Here is a 19,495-nt window from a genome sequence, read left to right as displayed (position 1 = left end):
AAAGGAGTCCTTGGAAAAGGGACATATTCGTCCTTCGTCATCTCCCTTAGGAGCCGGTTTTTTCTTTGTGGCTAAGAAAGATGGCTCTTTGAGGCCGTGTATTGATTATCGGCTTTTGAATAAAATCACGGTTAAATATCAATATCCGTTGCCACTGCTGACTGATTTGTTTGCTCGCATAAAGGGGGCCAAGTGGTTCTCTAAGATAGATCTCCGTGGGGCGTATAATTTGGTGCGAATTAAGCAGGGGGATGAGTGGAAAACCGCATTTAATACGCCCGAGGGCCACTTTGAGTATTTGGTGATGCCTTTTGGTCTTTCAAATGCCCCTTCAGTCTTTCAGTCCTTTATGCATGACATTTTCCGTGATTATTTGGATAAATTTATGATTGTGTATCTGGATGATATTTTGATTTTTTCGGATGACTGGGACTCTCATGTCCAGCAGGTCAGGAGGGTTTTTCAGGTTTTGCGGTCTAATTCCTTGTGTGTGAAGGGTTCTAAGTGCGTTTTTGGGGTTCAAAAGATTTCCTTTTTGGGATATATTTTTTCCCCCTCTTCCATCGAGATGGATCCTGTCAAGGTTCAGGCTATTTGTGATTGGACGCAACCCTCTTCTCTTAAGAGTCTTCAGAAATTTTTGGGCTTTGCTAACTTTTATCGTCGATTTATTGCTGGTTTTTCTGATGTTGTTAAACCACTGACCGATTTGACTAAGAAGGGTGCTGATGTTGCTGATTGGTCCCCTGCTGCTGTGGAGGCCTTTCGGGAGCTTAAGCGCCGTTTTTCTTCCGCCCCTGTGTTGCGTCAGCCTGATGTTGCTCTTCCTTTTCAGGTTGAGGTCGACGCTTCTGAGATCGGAGCTGGGGCGGTTTTGTCGCAGAGAAGTTCCGATTGCTCCGTGATGAGACCTTGTGCTTTTTTCTCGCGTAAATTTTCGCCCGCCGAGCGGAATTATGATGTTGGGAATCGGGAGCTTTTGGCCATGAAGTGGGCTTTTGAGGAGTGGCGTCATTGGCTTGAGGGGGCTAGACATCAGGTGGTGGTATTGACTGACCACAAAAATCTAATTTATCTTGAGTCCGCCAGACGCCTGAATCCTAGACAGGCGCGCTGGTCGTTGTTTTTCTCTCGGTTTAATTTTGTGGTGTCCTACCTGCCGGGTTCTAAGAATGTTAAGGCGGATGCCCTTTCTAGGAGTTTTGAGCCTGACTCCCCTGGTAATTCCGAACCTACAGGTATCCTTAAGGATGGAGTGATATTGTCTGCCGTTTCTCCAGACCTGCGGCGGGCCTTGCAGGAGTTTCAGGCGGATAGACCGGATCGTTGCCCACCTGGTAGACTGTTTGTTCCTGATGATTGGACCAGTAAAGTCATTTCTGAGGTTCATTCTTCTGCGTTGGCGGGTCATCCTGGAATCTTTGGTACCAGGGATTTGGTGGCAAGGTCCTTCTGGTGGCCTTCCCTGTCTCGAGATGTGCGAGGCTTCGTGCAGTCTTGTGACGTTTGTGCTCGGGCCAAGCCTTGTTGTTCTCGGGCTAGTGGATTGTTGTTGCCCTTGCCTATCCCGAAGAGGCCCTGGACGCACATCTCGATGGATTTTATTTCGGATCTTCCTGTTTCTCAGAAGATGTCTGTCATTTGGGTGGTGTGTGATCGTTTCTCTAAGATGGTCCATTTGGTTCCCCTGCCTAAGTTGCCTTCTTCTTCCGAGTTGGTTCCTCTGTTTTTTCAAAATGTGGTCCGTTTGCATGGTATTCCGGAGAATATCGTTTCTGACAGAGGTACCCAATTCGTGTCTATTTTTGGCGAGCATTCTGTGCTAGGATGGGCATAGATTTGTCTTTCTCGTCTGCTTTCCATCCTCAGACTAATGGCCAGACCGAGCGGACGAATCAGACCTTGGAGACATATTTGAGGTGTTTTGTGTCTGCAGATCAGGATGATTGGGTTGCTTTTTTGCCTTTAGCGGAGTTTGCCCTCAATAATCGGGCCAGCTCTGCCACCTTGGTGTCTCCCTTTTTCTGTAATTCGGGGTTTCATCCTCGATTTTCTTCTGGTCAGGTGGAATCTTCGGATTGTCCTGGAGTGGATGCTGTGGTGGAGAGGTTGCATCAGATTTGGGGGCAGGTAGTGGACAATTTGAAGTTGTCCCAGGAGAAGACTCAGCTTTTTGCCAACCGCCGGCGTCGGGTTGGTCCTCGGCTTTGTGTTGGGGACTTGGTGTGGTTGTCTTCTCGTTTTGTCCCTATGAGGGTTTCTTCTCCCAAGTTTAAGCCTCGGTTCATCGGCCCGTACAAGATATTGGAGATTCTTAACCCTGTGTCCTTCCGTTTGGACCTCCCTGCATCTTTTTCTATTCATAATGTTTTTCATCGGTCATTATTGCGCAGGTATGAGGTACCGGTTGTGCCTTCCGTTGAGCCTCCTGCTCCGGTGTTGGTTGAGGGCGAGTTGGAGTACGTTGTGGAAAAAATCTTGGACTCCCGTGTTTCCAGACGGAAACTCCAGTATCTGGTCAAATGGAAGGGATACGGTCAGGAGGATAATTCTTGGGTGACTGCCTCTGATGTTCATGCCTCCGATCTGGTCCGTGCCTTTCATAGGGCTCATCCTGATCGCCCTGGTGGTTCTGGTGAGGGTTCAGTGCCCCCTCCTTGAGGGGGGGGTACTGTTGTGAAATTGGATTTTGGGCTCCCCCGGTGGCCACTGGTGGAATTGAACTGGTGTGCATCATCCCCTCTGTTCACCTGTTTCCATCAGGATGTGGGAGTCGCTATTTAGCCTTGCTCCTCTGTCACTTCCATGCCGGTCAACATTGTAATCAGAAGCCTTTCTGTGCATGTTCCTGCTGCTAGACAACTTCCAGCTAAGTTGGACTTTAGTCCTCGTTTGTTTTTGCATTTTGTTCCAGTTCACAGCTGTAGTTTCGTTTCTGTGTCTGGAAAGCTCTTGTGATCTGAAATTGCCACTCTGATGTTATGAGTTAATACTAGAGTCTTAAAGTAATTTCAGGATGGTTTTTTGATAGGGTTTTCAGCTGACCATGAAAGTGCCCTTTCTGTCTTCCTGCTATCTAGTAAGCGGACCTCAATTTTGCTAAACCTATTTTCATACTACGTTTGTCATTTCATCTAAAATCACCGCCAATATATGTGGGGGCCTCTGTCTGCCTTTCGGGGAAATTTCTCTAGAGGTGAGCCAGGACTATATTTTCCTCTGCCAGGATTAGTTAGTCCTCCGGCCGGCGCTGGGCGTCTAGGGATAAAACGCAGGCAACGCTACCCGGCTACTGTTAGTTGTGCGGCAGGTTTAGTTCATGGTCAGTTTAGTTTCCATCCTTCCAAGAGCTAGTTCTTATGTTTGCTGGGCTATGTTCTCTTGCCATTGAGAACCATAACAGACGTACAGAGGCAGATCAAGGATTAACAAGTTTACTTAACAGGGGAATACCCATGAAGGGATGCAACAGTTAAAGGGAGAACAAAAAACAGATGCAAAAGATGGGAAAGTATATGCTGGTAAAGTGGGTTATATAGTCTATCCAGTACTCAGTTTTCTCTTTGGAGCACGTGCGCTGTACTCATGGTCACAAAGCACACGACACCTCGATCTCTGTCAGCTATGAGGTGCGCTGCACTTTTCTCTCTATGCTGCGTGCTGCTTCCCCCAGGAAACAAGGGACGCAGCTTCAGGAGTTCCAGACCCGGCTCAATACAGGTACTTGCAACCTAGTCTTCCTCCTTACACACCGCTGCAGTGTAAGCTCTTATAGTCAACAGGCTCCTCTCTCTCCTATAGAGTGTAAGCACTTATGGTCAGCAGGGTACTCTCTCTTGTAGAGTATACACACTTACACTCCCTGACAGAAGTTATGTCGCTTATCCACCAAAATGTGGTTTAGGTTAAGAAAATAAATTGGCATCAATGCAGAAATATTGATCGATTAATGGACACAGAATGGTCAGATTTTGGCAAAACAAAAGTTTTGTCACCTGGTCATATAATGCAAACAATCCTAGTTTATATCCTCACCTGTGCTCAGTAAATGATTGGTTAATTAGTATGTGTGTGTATAAAAAGAAACCCAGCACCCCAGACCTTCATTTGAACTGCAACTTGAGCTCTGACAACATGCCAAAAATCCACCCTGTGACCAAAGCCTGGATTATCAAGAGGCTGAAGACCAGATCCACTGCAGAGGTGGCTGGCACCTTTAATCTGTCTCAGCGTCAAGTGCAAAGAATTAAAAAAAGATTTGAAGAGACTGGAGATGTGTTTGACAAGCCCAGGTCTGGCAAACCCCGCAAGACAACTGCTCAGGAGGAACGTTTGTTGGTTAGAAAATCCAAAGCAAGTCCCTCTTCCACTGCAGCAGAGCTCAACAGGCCTGGTCACCTCAAGTCCCTGTGTCAACTAGAACAGTTTGTAGGATTTTGTCTCGAAATGGCCTCCATGGTCGAATCAGTGCCCAGAAGCCAGCACTAAACAAAAGGCAAATAAAAACCGTGTGGCGTTTGCAAAGTCCCACAGCCTGCTAAACAGATGGACGCTGAAAAAGTGGTAGAAGGTGTATTTCTCTGATGAATCTTCAGTAGAATTACACCACAGCCGCCGCAAATACTGCAGGACACCTACTGGAGCCCGTATGGATCCAAAATACACCCAGAAAACAGTTAAATTTGGTGGTGGAAGGATCATGGTCTGGGGTTACATTCAGTATGGGGTGTGCAAAACTTTTGCAAGGTGGAAGGCAATATCAATAGCCTAAAATATCAAGAAGTATTAGCTACCTCTTATATTCCAATTCATAAAAGGGGTCAAATTCTGCAGCAGGATGGTGCTCCATCTCATACATCGATCTCTACAACAAAGTTCCTCCAGGCAAAAAAGATCAAGGTGCTCAAGGACTGGCCAGCCCATTCACTAGACATGAACATCATTGATATATAAATAACAGATAACCACATTATCCAAAGACTATACACTAAATAGTGTAATACAATATCCTCAAAGGAAAAAGGGTAACCAACTCCATATACTAATAAGAAAATAAGAGAAGATAGGAGTATTATCGTTAAAAAATGATTATTTTATTAATAACAACATCTCATGTTAAAAATAAGTACCACACATAACATGTAATAATAGGATGATGACTATGACCACCAGTGCCAAGCACCCCATCATAAAGTGCAAATAAGTGTTTCTATAAGGTGCAGAGATAATCAGACCAAGTGGTCTCAAATAAATACATCTACAAAATGCTTACAAATATATGGGGTGAACGGCACAAATGTGGATAAAACAGAGCCCCTAACTTATGTTTCGCTTTTTGATCTGATAGCTTTCTCAAGGGGATGAGCATGTTTGTGGTAGGATGAAAGGGGAAGCTTGGAAGACAAAACCAAAGAATCTAGATGAACTCTGGGAGGCATGTAAGACTGCATCATTTTTTGCTATTCCCTAATGACTTCATTAATAAATTGTACAAATCATTGTTGAACCGCATGGATGCTGTCCTTCAAGCTCATGGAAGTCACACAAAATATTAAATATGACTCTAATAGCACTACAACTTCATTCACCAATGTTATGCAACATGTATTTGTATTTTAAGTTAATTATTTGTTTGAATATCACATTACATTTCACAAACTCCCCTCTCCCGCTCTCTGACCACAACCTTCTTTCATTCTCTATCAAGAACTGCCATCCCGCTCAGGTCATCCCCACTTTCCACACTTATAGAAACATACAGGCCATTAACACCCAGAAACTTATGAAGAACTTGCAGTCTTCATTGGCCCCAATCTCCTCCATCTCTTGTCCTGATTCTGCTCTGAAGCATTACAATGAAACCCTGCAAAGTGCCCTGGAAGAAGCTGCACCTCCTATACATAGAACAACTCGGCACAGACGGCGACAACCGTGGCACACGCTGCAAACACGTTTCCTGCAGCGGTGCTCCAGGTGCGCCGAACGTCTGTGGAGAAAATCTAATCTGCCCGAAGATTTCATCCATTATAAGTTCATGTTAAAAACATACAACTCTGCCCTTCACCTCTCCAAACAAACCTATTTCAACACCCTCATCACCTCGCTGTCCAATAACCCTAAACGTCTCTTTGACACTTTCCGGTCCCTACTCAACCCAAGAGAGCAGGCCCCAACCACAGATCTCCACGCTGACGATCTGGCCAATTACTTCAAAGAAAAAATTGACCACATTCGACAGGAAATCATTTCCCAATCTCTTCATACCAAGCACTGTCCTCCCTCCCCCACTGCATCTAGTTCACTCTCTGACTTTGAACCAGTTACAGAAGAAGAAGTAAGCAGGCTCCTTGCATCTTCTCGCCCGACCACTTGCACCAGCGACCCCATTCCGTCGCATCTCCTCCAGTCCCTTTCCCCGGCTGTCACCTCTCACCTAACAAAAATATTCAACCTTTCCCTCACTTCCGGTATTTTTCCCTCCTCATTTAAGCATGCCATCATACATCCACTACTTAAAAAGCCCTCCCTCGATCAAAATTGTGCCGCTAATTATAGACCTGTCTCTAATCTTCCCTTCATCTCTAAACTCCTGGAACGCCTGGTCCACTCCCGTCTTACCCGCTATCTCTCAGATAATTCTCTTCTCGACCCTCTTCAATCTGGTTTCCGCTCTTTACACTCTACTGAAACTGCCCTCACTAAAGTCTCTAATGACCTACTAACAGCTAAATCTAATGGTCACTATTCCATGCTAATTCTCTTGGATCTCTCCGCAGCATTCGACACTGTGGATCATCAGCTCCTCCTCACTATGCTCCGCTCCATCGGCCTCAAGGACACCGTTCTCTCTTGGTTCTCCTCCTATCTCTCTGGCCGATCCTTCACTGTTTGTTTTGCTGGTTCCTCCTCCTCTCACCTTCCCCTTACTGTTGGGGTTCCTCAAGGATCAGTCCTAGGCCCCCTCCTCTTCTCTTTGTATACTGCCCCTATTGGACAAACAATCAGTAGATTTGGTTTCCAGTACCATCTCTATGCTGACGACACCCAATTATATACCTCTTCTCCTGTTATCACGCCGACCTTTTTAGAAAACACCAGTGATTGTCTTACCGCTGTCTCTAACATCATGTCCTCCCTCTATCTGAAACTGAACCTGTCAAAAACTGAACTCCTCGTGTTCTCTCCCTCTACAAACCTACCTTTGCCCGACATTGCCATCTCTGTGTGCGGTTCCACCATTACTCCAAAGCAACATGCCCGCTGCCTTGGAGTCATCCTTGATTCCGAGCTTTCATTCACCCCCCACATCCGATCACTGGCTCGCTCTTCTTATCTGCATCTCAAAAACATTTCCAGAATTCGCCCTTTTCTTACTTTCGACTCTGCAAAAACTCTTACTGTCTCACTTATTCATTCTCGTCTGGACTATTGTAACTCTCTACTAATTGGCCTACCTTTTACCAGACTCTCCCCGCTCCAATCTGTCCTGAATGCTGCTGCCAGGATCATAATCCTTGCCAACCGTTACACCGATGCCTCTACCTTGTGCCAGTCATTACACTGGCTACCCATCCAATCCAGAATCCAGTACAAAACTACTACCCTCATCCACAAAGCACTCCATGGCTCAGCACCACCCTACATCTCCTCTCTGGTCTCAGTCTACCAACCTACCCGTGCCCTCCGCTCTGCTAATGACCTCAGGTTAGCATCCTCAATAATCAGAACCTCCCACTCCCGTCTCCAAGACTTTACACGTGCGGCGCCGATTCTTTGGAATGCACTACCTAGGTTAATACAATTAATCCCCAATCCCCACAGTTTTAAGCGTGCACTAAAAACTCATTTGTTCAGATTGGCCTACCGCCTCAACGCATTAACCTAATTATCCCTGTGTGGCCTATTAATAAAAAACAACAACATAATCACGTTCCTCCATCATGTTCTCATACACTTTATGCAGTTAATAGCCTCTGTGTCTGTACTGCTACATACTTAGGCAGTTAACTGGTTCATGCAGCTTTACATGAACACCCGAGCCTTACACTATGGCTGGTCCAAATAACTAAAGCAATTGTTACCATCCACCTCTTGTGTCTCCCCTTTTCCTCATAGATTGTAAGCTTGCGAGCAGCAGGGCCCTCATTCCTCCTGGTATCTGTTTTGAACTGTGATTTCTGTTATGCTGTAATGTCTGTTGTCTGTATAAGTCCCCTCTATAAGTTGTAAAGCGCTGCGGAATATGTTGGCGCTATATAAATAAAATTATTATTATTATTATTATTATTACTTTCTGTGGGCGACAAAACTTTTGTCTTGCCAAAATCTGACCATTCCGTGTCTATTAACTGATCAATATTTCTGCATTGATGCCAATTTATTTTCTTAACCTAAACCACATTTCGGAGGGTTTCAGCTTTCAAAAGAACAATTTATACAACCAATGGATGAATTTAACGCCAGGTTATAACCTTTTATTTACATAACATGGATAAGTGGCATAACTTCTGTCAGGGAGTGTATGGTCAGTGAGTTTCTTTCTCTCTGCTCTCCCTAACATGTACCTTACAAGCAATTACAAATATTTCCCTATTGGAATTCATACAAATTTATTCATCACAAATCACATTTCTGTGCAAATGATATGAGAAGTAGAATTGAGCAAATATTTTGAAATTAAATTCTGGAAGATTTGGTCAATTCAGGCATGGAGATTCAATTTGCATTAAATACATTTTTCAAGTCCTCCAATCCTTTGGCCTATTTATAATTCTGGATGGTCTTACTAGGTTTCATGCTTTAACATGGGATGCAACTCATGTCATTGTTACCGAGTGGGGATTCTTCAGTTGTAAAGCTGGAAGAAATGGATTAAGAAAACAAGAGAGGGAGTATCATGTTGTGTTTTTACTCCTTATTGGCCCTCAGAATCCTACAAAATAGCTGCTCATCTTTAATAAGGTGTTTTTACTCATAGAGTTCAGGAAGCTGACATTTGTTTAATTGTATCTCACAGAATTCTATGAAGTGGAGATGTAGAAATGTGTTTACAGCAGAATTTATGGAAGCTGAGATCAGTTCTTGTTCATAGAGATCTAAAAGGCTGGCATATAAAATTATGCTTCTGTTAGTGCTCAATGATCATGAGAAATTAAGAGTTTCTGAGGTCGTGAAACTTCAGAGCAGCTTTAATCATCCTTATGCTTTTCTATTGCATAGAAGATTGTGTGGTTTCCTGTGATTTTTTTTATCTGACTAACATCTGATTGTCTAGCATTGTACAAATGCAGGTGTCGTTACATCACTTTTGCATATATGAACCTTTTTGCCTTTTCCCTAGGCATTTTAACCCCTTTGTGACAGAGCCAATTTTGTACTTAACCCCTTCATGACCGTGGGATTTTTCGTTTTTCCGTTTTCGTTTTTCACTCCCCTCCTTCCCAGAGCCATAACTTTTTTATTTTTCCGTCAATTTGGCCATGCGAGGGCTTATTTTTTGCGGGACGAGTTGTACTTTTGAATGACAACATTGGTTTTACCATGGCATGTACTAGAAAACGGGAAAAAAAAATCCAAGTGCGGTGAAATTGCAAAAAAAGTGCAATCCCACACTTGTTTTTTGTTTGTTTTTTTTGCTAGGTTCACTAAATGCTAAAACTGACCTGCCATTATGATTCTCCAGTTCAGTACGAGTTCATAGACACCTAAAATGACTAGGTTATTTTTCACCTAAGTGGTGAAAAAAAATTCCAAACTTTGCAAAAAAAAAAAAAATAAAATTGCACCATTTTCCGATACTCGTAGCGTCTCCATTTTTCATGAACTGGGGTCGGTTGAGGGCTTATTTTTTGCGTGCCGAGATGGCGTTTTTAATGATACCAATTCAGTGCAGATGCGTTCTTTTGATCGCCCGTTATTGCATTTTAATGCAAATCGCGGCGACCAAAAAAACGTAATTCTGGCGTTTCGATTTTTTTTCTCGTTACGCCGTTTTGAGATCAGGTTAATTTTTTTTCACATTTTTTTTTACTTTTTTTTTAACTTTTTCCATGCTTCTATAGCCTCCATGGGAGGCTAGAAGCAGGCACAGCCCGATCGGCTCTGCTACATAACAGCGATTATCAGATCGCTGTTATGTAGCTAAAATGCAGGTGTGCTGTGAGCGCCGACCACAGGGTGGCGCTCACAGCCACCGGCGATCAGTAACCATAGAGGTCTCAAGGACCTCTATGGTTACAATATACAAGCATCGCCGACCCCCGATCATGTGACGGGGGTTAGCGATGCGCTCATTTCCGGCCGCCCGGCCGGATGCGGTAGTTAAATGCCGCTGTCTGCGTTTGACAGCGGTATTTAACTAGTTAATAGCGGCGGGTGATCGCAATTTCACCCGCCGCTATTGCACGCACATGTCAGCTGTAAAAAACAGCTGACATGTCGCGACTTTGATGTGCGCTCACCACCGGAGCGCACATCAAAGCAGGGGACCCGACATCGGACGGTATAGTACGTCCGATGTCGGGAAGGGGTTAATGACCCAGCCAATTTTTACAATTCTGATCACTGTCAATTTATGTGGTTATAGCTCTGGAATGCTTCAACAAATCCCAATCATTCTCTGATTTTTTTTTTTTACGTGACATCTTGTACTTAGTGATAGTCATAAAATTTCTTCAATATGACTTGCGTTTATTTATGAAAAACTGGAAATTTGGCAAAAAATTTCAAAATATTGCAATTTTCAAACTTTTAATTTTTATGCCATTAAATCAGACAGTCATATCGCACAAAATAGTTACCGTATATACTCGAGTATAAGCCGACCCGAGTATAAGCCGACCCCCCTAATTTTGCCACAAAAAACTGGGAAAACTTATTGACTCGAGTATAAGCCTAGGGTGGAAAATGCAGCAGGTACCGGTGAATTTCAAAATTAAAAATAGATACTCCATACCATTCATTATGGCCCCATAGATGCTCCACATAAAACTGTGCCACATATAATGCTCTGCACCGTTCATTATGGCCCCATAGATGCTCCACATAAAGCTGTGCCATATATACAATGCTCTGCACCATTGCCCCATAGATACTCCACATAAAGCTGTGCCATATATACAATGCTCTGCACCGTTGCCCCATAGCTGTGCCATATATATAATGCTCTGCACCGTTGCCCCATAGCTGTGCCATATAGTGCTCTGCACCGTTGCCCCATAGCTGTGCCATATATATAATGCTCTGCACCATTGCCCCATAACTGTGCCATATAGTGCTCTGCACCATTGCCCCATAGCTGTGCCATATAGTGCTCTGCACCATTGCCCCATAGCTGTGCCATATAGTGCTCTGCACCGTTGCCCCATAGCTGTGCCATATAGTGCTCTGCACCATTGTCCCATAGCTGTGCCATATAGTGCTCTGCACCGTTGCCCCATAGCTGTGCCATATAGTGCTCTGCACCGTTGCCCCATAGCTGTGCCATATAGTGCTCTGCACCATTGTCCCATAGCTGTGCCATATAGTGCTCTGCACCGTTGCCCCATAGCTGTGCCATATAGTGCTCTGCACCATTGCCCCATAGCTGTGCCATATAGTGCTCTGCACCGTTGCCCCATAGCTGTGCCATATAGTGCTCTGCACCGTTGCCCCATAGCTGTGCCATATAGTGCTCTGCACCGTTGCCCCATAGCTGTGCCATATAGTGCTCTGCACCGTTGCCCCATAGCTGTGCCATATAGTGCTCTGCACCATTATTGCCCCATAGCTGTGCCATACAGTGCTCTGCACCATTATTGCCCCATAGCTGTGCCATATAGTGCTCTGCACCATTATTGCCCCATAGCTGTGCCATATAGTGCTCTGCACCGTTGCCCCATAGCTGTGCCATATAGTGCTCTGCACCATTGCCCCATAGCTGTGCCATATAGTGCTCTGCACCGTCCATTATTGCCCCATAGCTGCTGCTGCAATAAAAAAAAAAAAAACATACTCACCTGTCTTGCTTGCAGCTCCTCGGCGCCATCTTCCCGGCGTCTCTCCACACTGACTGATCAGGCAGAGGGCGGCGCACACTATATGCGTCATCGCGCCCTCTGCCTGAACAGTCAGTGTGGAGAGACGCCGGGAAGATGGAGACAGCGCCCGGCGTGTGGAACGAGGACAGGTGAATATGTAATACTTACCTGCTCCCGGCGTCCCGCTCCTTCCCCCGGACAGGTGGTCTTCGGTGCCGCAGCCTCTTCCTCTGTCAGCGGTCACCTGCACCGCTGATTAGAGAAATGAATAGGCAGCTCCGCCCCTATGGGAGGTGGAGCAGCCTATTCATTTCTCTAATGAGCGGTCCCACGTGACCACTCAGGGGAAGAGGCTGCGGCACCGAAGACAGTGTGAGGCAGGGGGAGCGACAGGAACGCCGGAACTAGGTGAGTATATGACAGTGCTCACCCGCCGACCCCACCACCGATCATGACTCGAGTATAAGCCGAGAGGGGCACTTTCAGCCCAAAAATTTGGGCTGAAAATCTCGGCTTATACTCGAGTATATACGGTAGTAAAAAACATTTCCCACATGTCTACTTTACAGCAGCACAATTTTGGAAATATAATTATTTTTGTTAGGAAGTTATAAGGGTTAAAAGTTGACCAGCGATTTCTCATTTTTACAACAAAATTTGCAAAACCATTTTTTTAGGGACCTCCTGACATTTGAAGTGAGTTTGGGGGGCCTATATGACAGAAAATACCCAAAAGTGACACCATTTCAAAAACTGCACCTCTCGAGTTGTGCAAAACCACATTCAAGAAGTTTATTAACTCTTCAGGTGCTTTACAAGAACTAAAGCAATGTGGAAGAAATTAACAATTTACTTTTTTTTCATAAAAATGTATTTCGGAACCAAACTTATTTTTACAAAGGTATCAGAAAAAATGGATGACAAAATGTGTTGTGCAATTTCTATTGAGTACGCCAATACACCGTGTGTGGGGGAAAGCCACTGTTTGGGTGCATGGCAGGTTTCAGAAGGAAGGGAGCAGCGTTTAACTTTTTAAAATCAAAATTGGCTAGAATAAATGGCGGGCGCCATGTCATATTTGGAAACCCTTTGATGTACCTAAACAATAGAAACCCCCGATTTCTAACTCCAACCCTAACACAGCCCTAACCACAACCCTAACCCCAACACATCCCTAGTCCTAATCCTAACCATAACCCTAACCACAACCCTAACCCAAACACCACTCTAACCCCAACACCATAACCCTATCCCATACACAACCCTAACCCAAGCCCTAGCCCCAACCTTAGTCCCAAGGGTAAATCTAGCCCAACACTAACCCTAGCTCTATTGCCCACCCCTAGTTCTAACACTAGCCCCAACACTAGCCCTACCCCCAACCATAACCCTAGCTCTAGCCGCAACCCTTACCCTAGCCCCAACCCTAATGAAAAAAAAATATTATTTTTGCCTAACTAAGGGTGTGATAAAGGGGGGTTTGATTTACTCTTTTTTTATTTTGATTACTGTGATAGGGTCTATCCCAGTGATCAAAATGAACCAATAGGAAAAATTTCCAATTGTTGCTGGATGCTGGCCTGGCAGATCTCAGTGGGCTCACTGCTCATGTCCACCATTTTCTTCTCAGAAGAAGACGTCAAGGGCTGATGACGGAGCTGGAGGGACCAACGCATGCCGGAGATGCCAGAGGTATCAGGGAGTTTGGGGGACCCCATTTATCTCTCCTCTGGTATGCTAGATCATAACAGAGGTGAGAGAAATAAATATAAATCTGCCTTTTTTTTGCAGTTGCCATTATTCAGTGAATAACGGCGATCGCAAAACTGGAGACAAAAAACTGACCCAAATCATGTTATTGCCAGAGATTTTCCGACTCTGTGCTATACCCTTATTTTTCAGCTCCTTTAAAAAGCAGCGCTGAAAAGTAAGTACCCTCAACTGCCGCTGATAAAAGGCTTATAGGCGGTCATTAAGGGGTTAATTGATCATTTTACATTATGATGCACTATATCAATGATTCCTTCACAGCATTTTTTTCACGATGTCATACTCCTTTAATTACTTGACTTGCAAAAAAATGTCATGAAATTTTATAAATCTAATCCTACTGATATGGAAGTTTGCTAAAGCACACTTGGAATTGAAATAAAACCCTTCAACTACTAGCACATTTGTAAACTGTCATATTTTGTCACTTTGCAGATGTATGGCATCAGCAACAGTCTACTTAAAATGCAGACTTTTGCTACAGTACATTGCACTTTCAACATCGTTGTATAATCATGAGAACAATGTCTTTCAAATTTGCTCTATTTTTTAAATTTGTAATTTCATACTGCTACACATGTCTGTCTTGCTATCAATAATTTATTACTGCAGATTTGTAATTGATGTATTTTATTTTTTTAAAAAGACATATTTAATCCACATTTACAGTTTTGTCAGGTCTTTTCCTGGAACATTCTTTAGCTTTGGGATGTTGTGATCGTATTGAAAATTAAAGCACATTAAAGTGTGAAAAGTAATCATATCTCCTAAAAATGCTTTCTTGTTCAATTAGAAGTCTCAGTAGCAACAAAAATGGTTAAAATTGACTTTGAACAATGACATGCAGTACAGGGGCGGACACAGACAGCTTGGGGCCCCTGTGCAGGAAATGTGTCTGGGCCCCCCCTCCTATAAAGGCGACAAAGCTATATATATATATATATATATATATATATCTCCACACACATACATGTATATATATTAAATAGTCTCCTTTATTATGTATATTGCCGTCCCTTATTATACAGTGCCCTCTCCTATTGTGTACTGCACCGTCCCTTACATATTGGATTTTATAGAGCCCTGTGTTTTTATTACATACCGTCCTGTCTTGTTAGCTGTAAAATGCAATGATGGCTGATGGAGCATAGGAAAGCTTCTTTTCTAAAGGAGGAGCTGATGGACTGGTAGTCTGGTCACCGGCTCCTCCATCAGTAGTCATTTTATATCTAACAAGAGAGGGGACTATGTAATAAAAGAAGGCGCTGTGAATAACAAAAATATCAAGAATACACTATGTAAGAGACTGCACTGTACATAACAGCAGAGGAAGCTATATAATAAAGGAGGGCATCATACATAGCTAGAGAGGATGGTACGTAATAAGGGACGGTGTTATACATAACAAAAGAGGAAACTATGTAACTAAGGATGGTTTTATACATAATGAGTACACTATACACTAAGGGACTGTGCTAAAGATAAGTGAGTACACTATATACTAAGGGACTGTGCTATACATAATAAGTGAGTACACTTTATACTAAGGGACTGTGTTAGACATAATAATTATCGATAATAACGTCTTTCTCCACCTCCCCCTGTTCCAAATCCATTATAAATCCCCCTTCCTCCAATCCCAATCCCCCTTCCTCTCACCCCAATCCCCCACATCCCTCATTGTCCTCCTCCCCCCACATCCCATTATTGCCCTCTTCCCCACCTCCTTAATTGCCCTCTTCACCACCTCCATCATTGCTTTCTCCCCACCACCCCATTATTGCCCATTCCACCACCTCCATCATTGCCTCCTCCCCACCACCCCATCATTGTCTTTTCCACTGCCACCATCATTGCCTTCTCCCCACCACCCTATCATTACCCATTCCATGACCTCCATCATTTACTCCTCTTCACCACCCCATCATTAAACATTCCAGGACCTCCATCATTTCCTTCTCCCCACCATCCCATTATTGCCCTTTCTACCTCCCCCATAATTGCTTTCTCCCCCACCACCCCTATCATTGCCCTCTCCATCAACCCAATCATTGCCTTCTGCCCCATCACCTCCATAATTGCCCACTCCGTCAACCCAATCATTGCCTTCTGCCCCATCATTGCCCTCTCCATCAACCCAATCATTGCCTTCTGCCTCATTACCCCCATCATTGCCCTCTCCTCCACCCAGGGCTGCCACTAGGAATTTCAGGGCCCCATGCTGTCAAAATTTTCGGGCCCTTTGAGATTCCGCTAAGGCTTCACCTCAGCTCTGCTTCCACACCTCGAACCTTCCACAGTCTCATTGCCCACTCTTGGAAAAACTCCACTTCTGCACCACGTCCTCACCAATCACACATTAACAGTTCCCATCAAACACCAGATTACATACATAGCCTGCAGCTTTTGTTTTGGCAAAGTCAGGAGTGGAACAATCAGAGGAGAAGTATAATAGAAACATGTCACCACTTCCGCATTTATCGCCGCCGCTCCTGGTTTTGGCTTACAAATACTAATGTATAATACTGACCACATACCTATATAAAATGCATACATATACTGTAGAATATGCCCATGTATAATAAACACCTGTGTCTACTGCATATGTGACATACTTTACATTAATGTATAAGGGTATGGTTCCACGGTCAGGAATCGGCAGCGCTTTGGATGCAGCACATGTCCACTCAGTCCAAAGCGCTGCCGGCTTTTGTACGAGTGATGATTCACATGTGTTCATTGAACATATGCGGAATCACCGCATCCTATACATTGGACTGTGATATTTATCTTGCGGAGACTGAGCGTCTCCGCAAGATAAATAGACATACTACGGTCTAGAAAGATGCGCCGCATGTCCGTCTCCGCAGGGAAGCTGCGGGCGCCACTGCATACATAGTGGACATTGGATTCCTTGAAATCTCATGCACTATGCTGTAACATCCGGCTGCTGCGGATTGGATGCTGCGGATGTACACAGCGTCCAATCCGCAGAGTTTACTGACAGTGGAAACATCTACTATATAATTGTCTAAGGGGTACTTACGTCTTTCTGTCTGTCTGTCCTTCTTTCTGTCGGGGTTATTCATTCGCTGATTGGTCTCGGCAGCTGCCTGTCATGGCTGCCGCGACCAATCAGCGACGCGCACAGTCCGGAAGAAAATGGCCGCTCCTTACTCCCCGCACTCACTGCCCGGCACCCGCATACACCCCTCCGCTCACCGCTCACACAGAGTTAATGCCGGCGGTAACGGACCGCGTTATGCTGCGGGTAACGCACTCCGTTACCGCTGCTATTAACCCTGTGTGACCACCTTTTTACTATTCATGCTGCCTATGCGGCATGAATAGTAAAACGATCTAATGTTAAAAATAATAAAAAAAATAAAAAATCGTTATATACTCACCATCCGTCGGCCCCTTGATCGACAACACGCCTGCCCGACGCTCCGGTGACAGCTCCATGCTGCGATCTCGCGAGATGATGACGTAGCGGTCTCGCGAGACCGCTACGTCATCATCTCGCGAGACCGCAATGCACTCCTGGGACCGGACCGCGCGAGGAGCTTCGGTAAAGGCCTCGCGTCGGTAAAGGCCTCGCTTGGATCCGGGGGCTCCGGAAGGTGAGTATATAACTATTTTTTATTTTATTTCTTTTTTTTAACAGGGATATGATGCCCACATTGCTATATACTGCGTGGGCTGGGCAATATACTACATGGGCTGTGCAATATACTCCGTGCGCTGGGCAATATACAACGTGGGCTGTGCTATATACTCCGTGCGCTGGGCAATCTACTACATGGCTGTGCAATATACTCCGTGCACTGGGCAATATACTACATGGGTTGTGCTATATACTACATGCGCTTGGCAATATACTACATGGGCTGTGCAATATACTCCGTGCACTGGGCAATATACTACATGGCTGTGCTATATACTACATGGCTGGGCAATATACTACGTGACTATACAAAGTGGGCTGTGCAAAATACAATGTGGGCTGCGCAATATACAATGTGGGCTGCACAATATACAACATGGGCTGTGCAATATACTGTGTGGCCTGTGCTATACACTACGCATACATATTCTAGAATACCCGATGCGTTAGAATCGGGCCACCATCTAGTACCCTTATATGTGTCTATGTATTGTACCTGTGTGTTTAATGCAACAGATACAGTATATGTGAAAAAGTCTTCACTGTGGGGATGGGTTCAGGGGTCAGTCCCAGCCCGGATCTGATACTGCAGTGATGACTGGAGTCCCGTCAGAGAATAGACCCAGTGATTTAGTGACTGTGTTCCCGAGTTCTGAGCTCTCTGGTCCCTGCTGAGTGTGGATGAAAATCCTGCACTGACCAGAGAACACAAAGCTCCGGGGGTCACAGTCAGTAAATCACTGCTTCTAGTCTCTGACTGCAGCCCCTGCCTCCCCTCTTTACTCTGCAAACAATCCGTCACATTCAGACCATTCTTTACCTCCTGTTCAGGGGGTGATTGAGGTCCTGCACACAGCTGCAGCTTCCTTCCAGCCATGAGTGTGCAGACCCCGTTCTGCACAGGCTGGAAGTGTGTGCAGGGAGAAGGGGGGTGATCTAACAACAAGCACCCGGCAGGAGGAGCAGCTGTGAAGAAGACAGGAGATGTCTCACCTCTGCGCACGGATCCTATCCTGCAGCTGCACGCCGGCAGCTTCCTGTCTCGCCCAGCCGCAGCGCTGATGATGTCATTCAGCTGCTGCTGTCTGTGTGAGAAAGGAAGCAGGATGGATTCATTCCCTGCAGATCCGTTGCCATTTTCACTTGCAGGCAGCGGAGCTGCAGGGATTGAGGGCAATCTGGCCAGGGGGCCCCCGGAGCCTCGGGGCCTCGGGGCCGGAAAGACTGGCCAGATTGCCCTCTATATTAGCCGCCCTGCAGGGGCCCCCCAGAGCCTCCGGGCCACCGGTTGAACCGGCGGTATGTCCGCCCATGATGCAGTATGCCCATAAATGCAAAAGCAAAGCAAGGTCCAATTGTGAGTTAAACAATTATAAAAAAATACATTTTTTTGCTCAATCGTAAATTATTCTCCTCAGGCTTGCTCTTTAACATATATCTAAGCTCTATTAGCTCAAAATCTGTGATTTGTTACTACAGTTTAGCTTCAGTGCTTACAGGGGGACTAAGGTAGTCTTAGACACACCCCATGTCTCATCAATGGTTCAGGCTTCTATTTTTCCTGCCTCCTCATATTGGCTGCTGTGCACTCTGCATAACAAAAGTCTATCACAGGCTTAGCAACAAGTCAGAGAACTGAGAAATTATTTCCATTCTACCTAGACTAGTTATGAGTCAGAATATATTATTAGGGAACTACAACACCTATATGTAGCATCAACCACAAGTGTTCCTTGCATCATAGCTACTAGCCACAACAACTACAATCTTTATCTTTCATTGGCACTGCTTTAGTCAGTCCCCAGCAGTGTAAGAGCTACCAGATCATTCCAGTGTTTGCAGGGCGAGCCGGAAGTCACAACGCAATGTAAGTCTTGGAGAGGTAGAATTAGGCTCTAATAGGCTTTCGTTGAGAGCTTCTGATCGTTTTCTCTTACCTCAAGTCAGTCAGAAGTTGTGGTCACAATATCACAAAATCACGTGAAATATTAATTGTGTAACAGAAATAAACACTTGAAATAGATCACTCTGTTTGTAATGA

This window comes from Ranitomeya variabilis, chromosome 1 (assembly GCF_051348905.1).
Source record: "Ranitomeya variabilis isolate aRanVar5 chromosome 1, aRanVar5.hap1, whole genome shotgun sequence".
NCBI classification, from domain to species: Eukaryota; Metazoa; Chordata; class Amphibia; order Anura; family Dendrobatidae; genus Ranitomeya; species Ranitomeya variabilis.
This window is presented reverse-complemented; position numbering follows the sequence as displayed.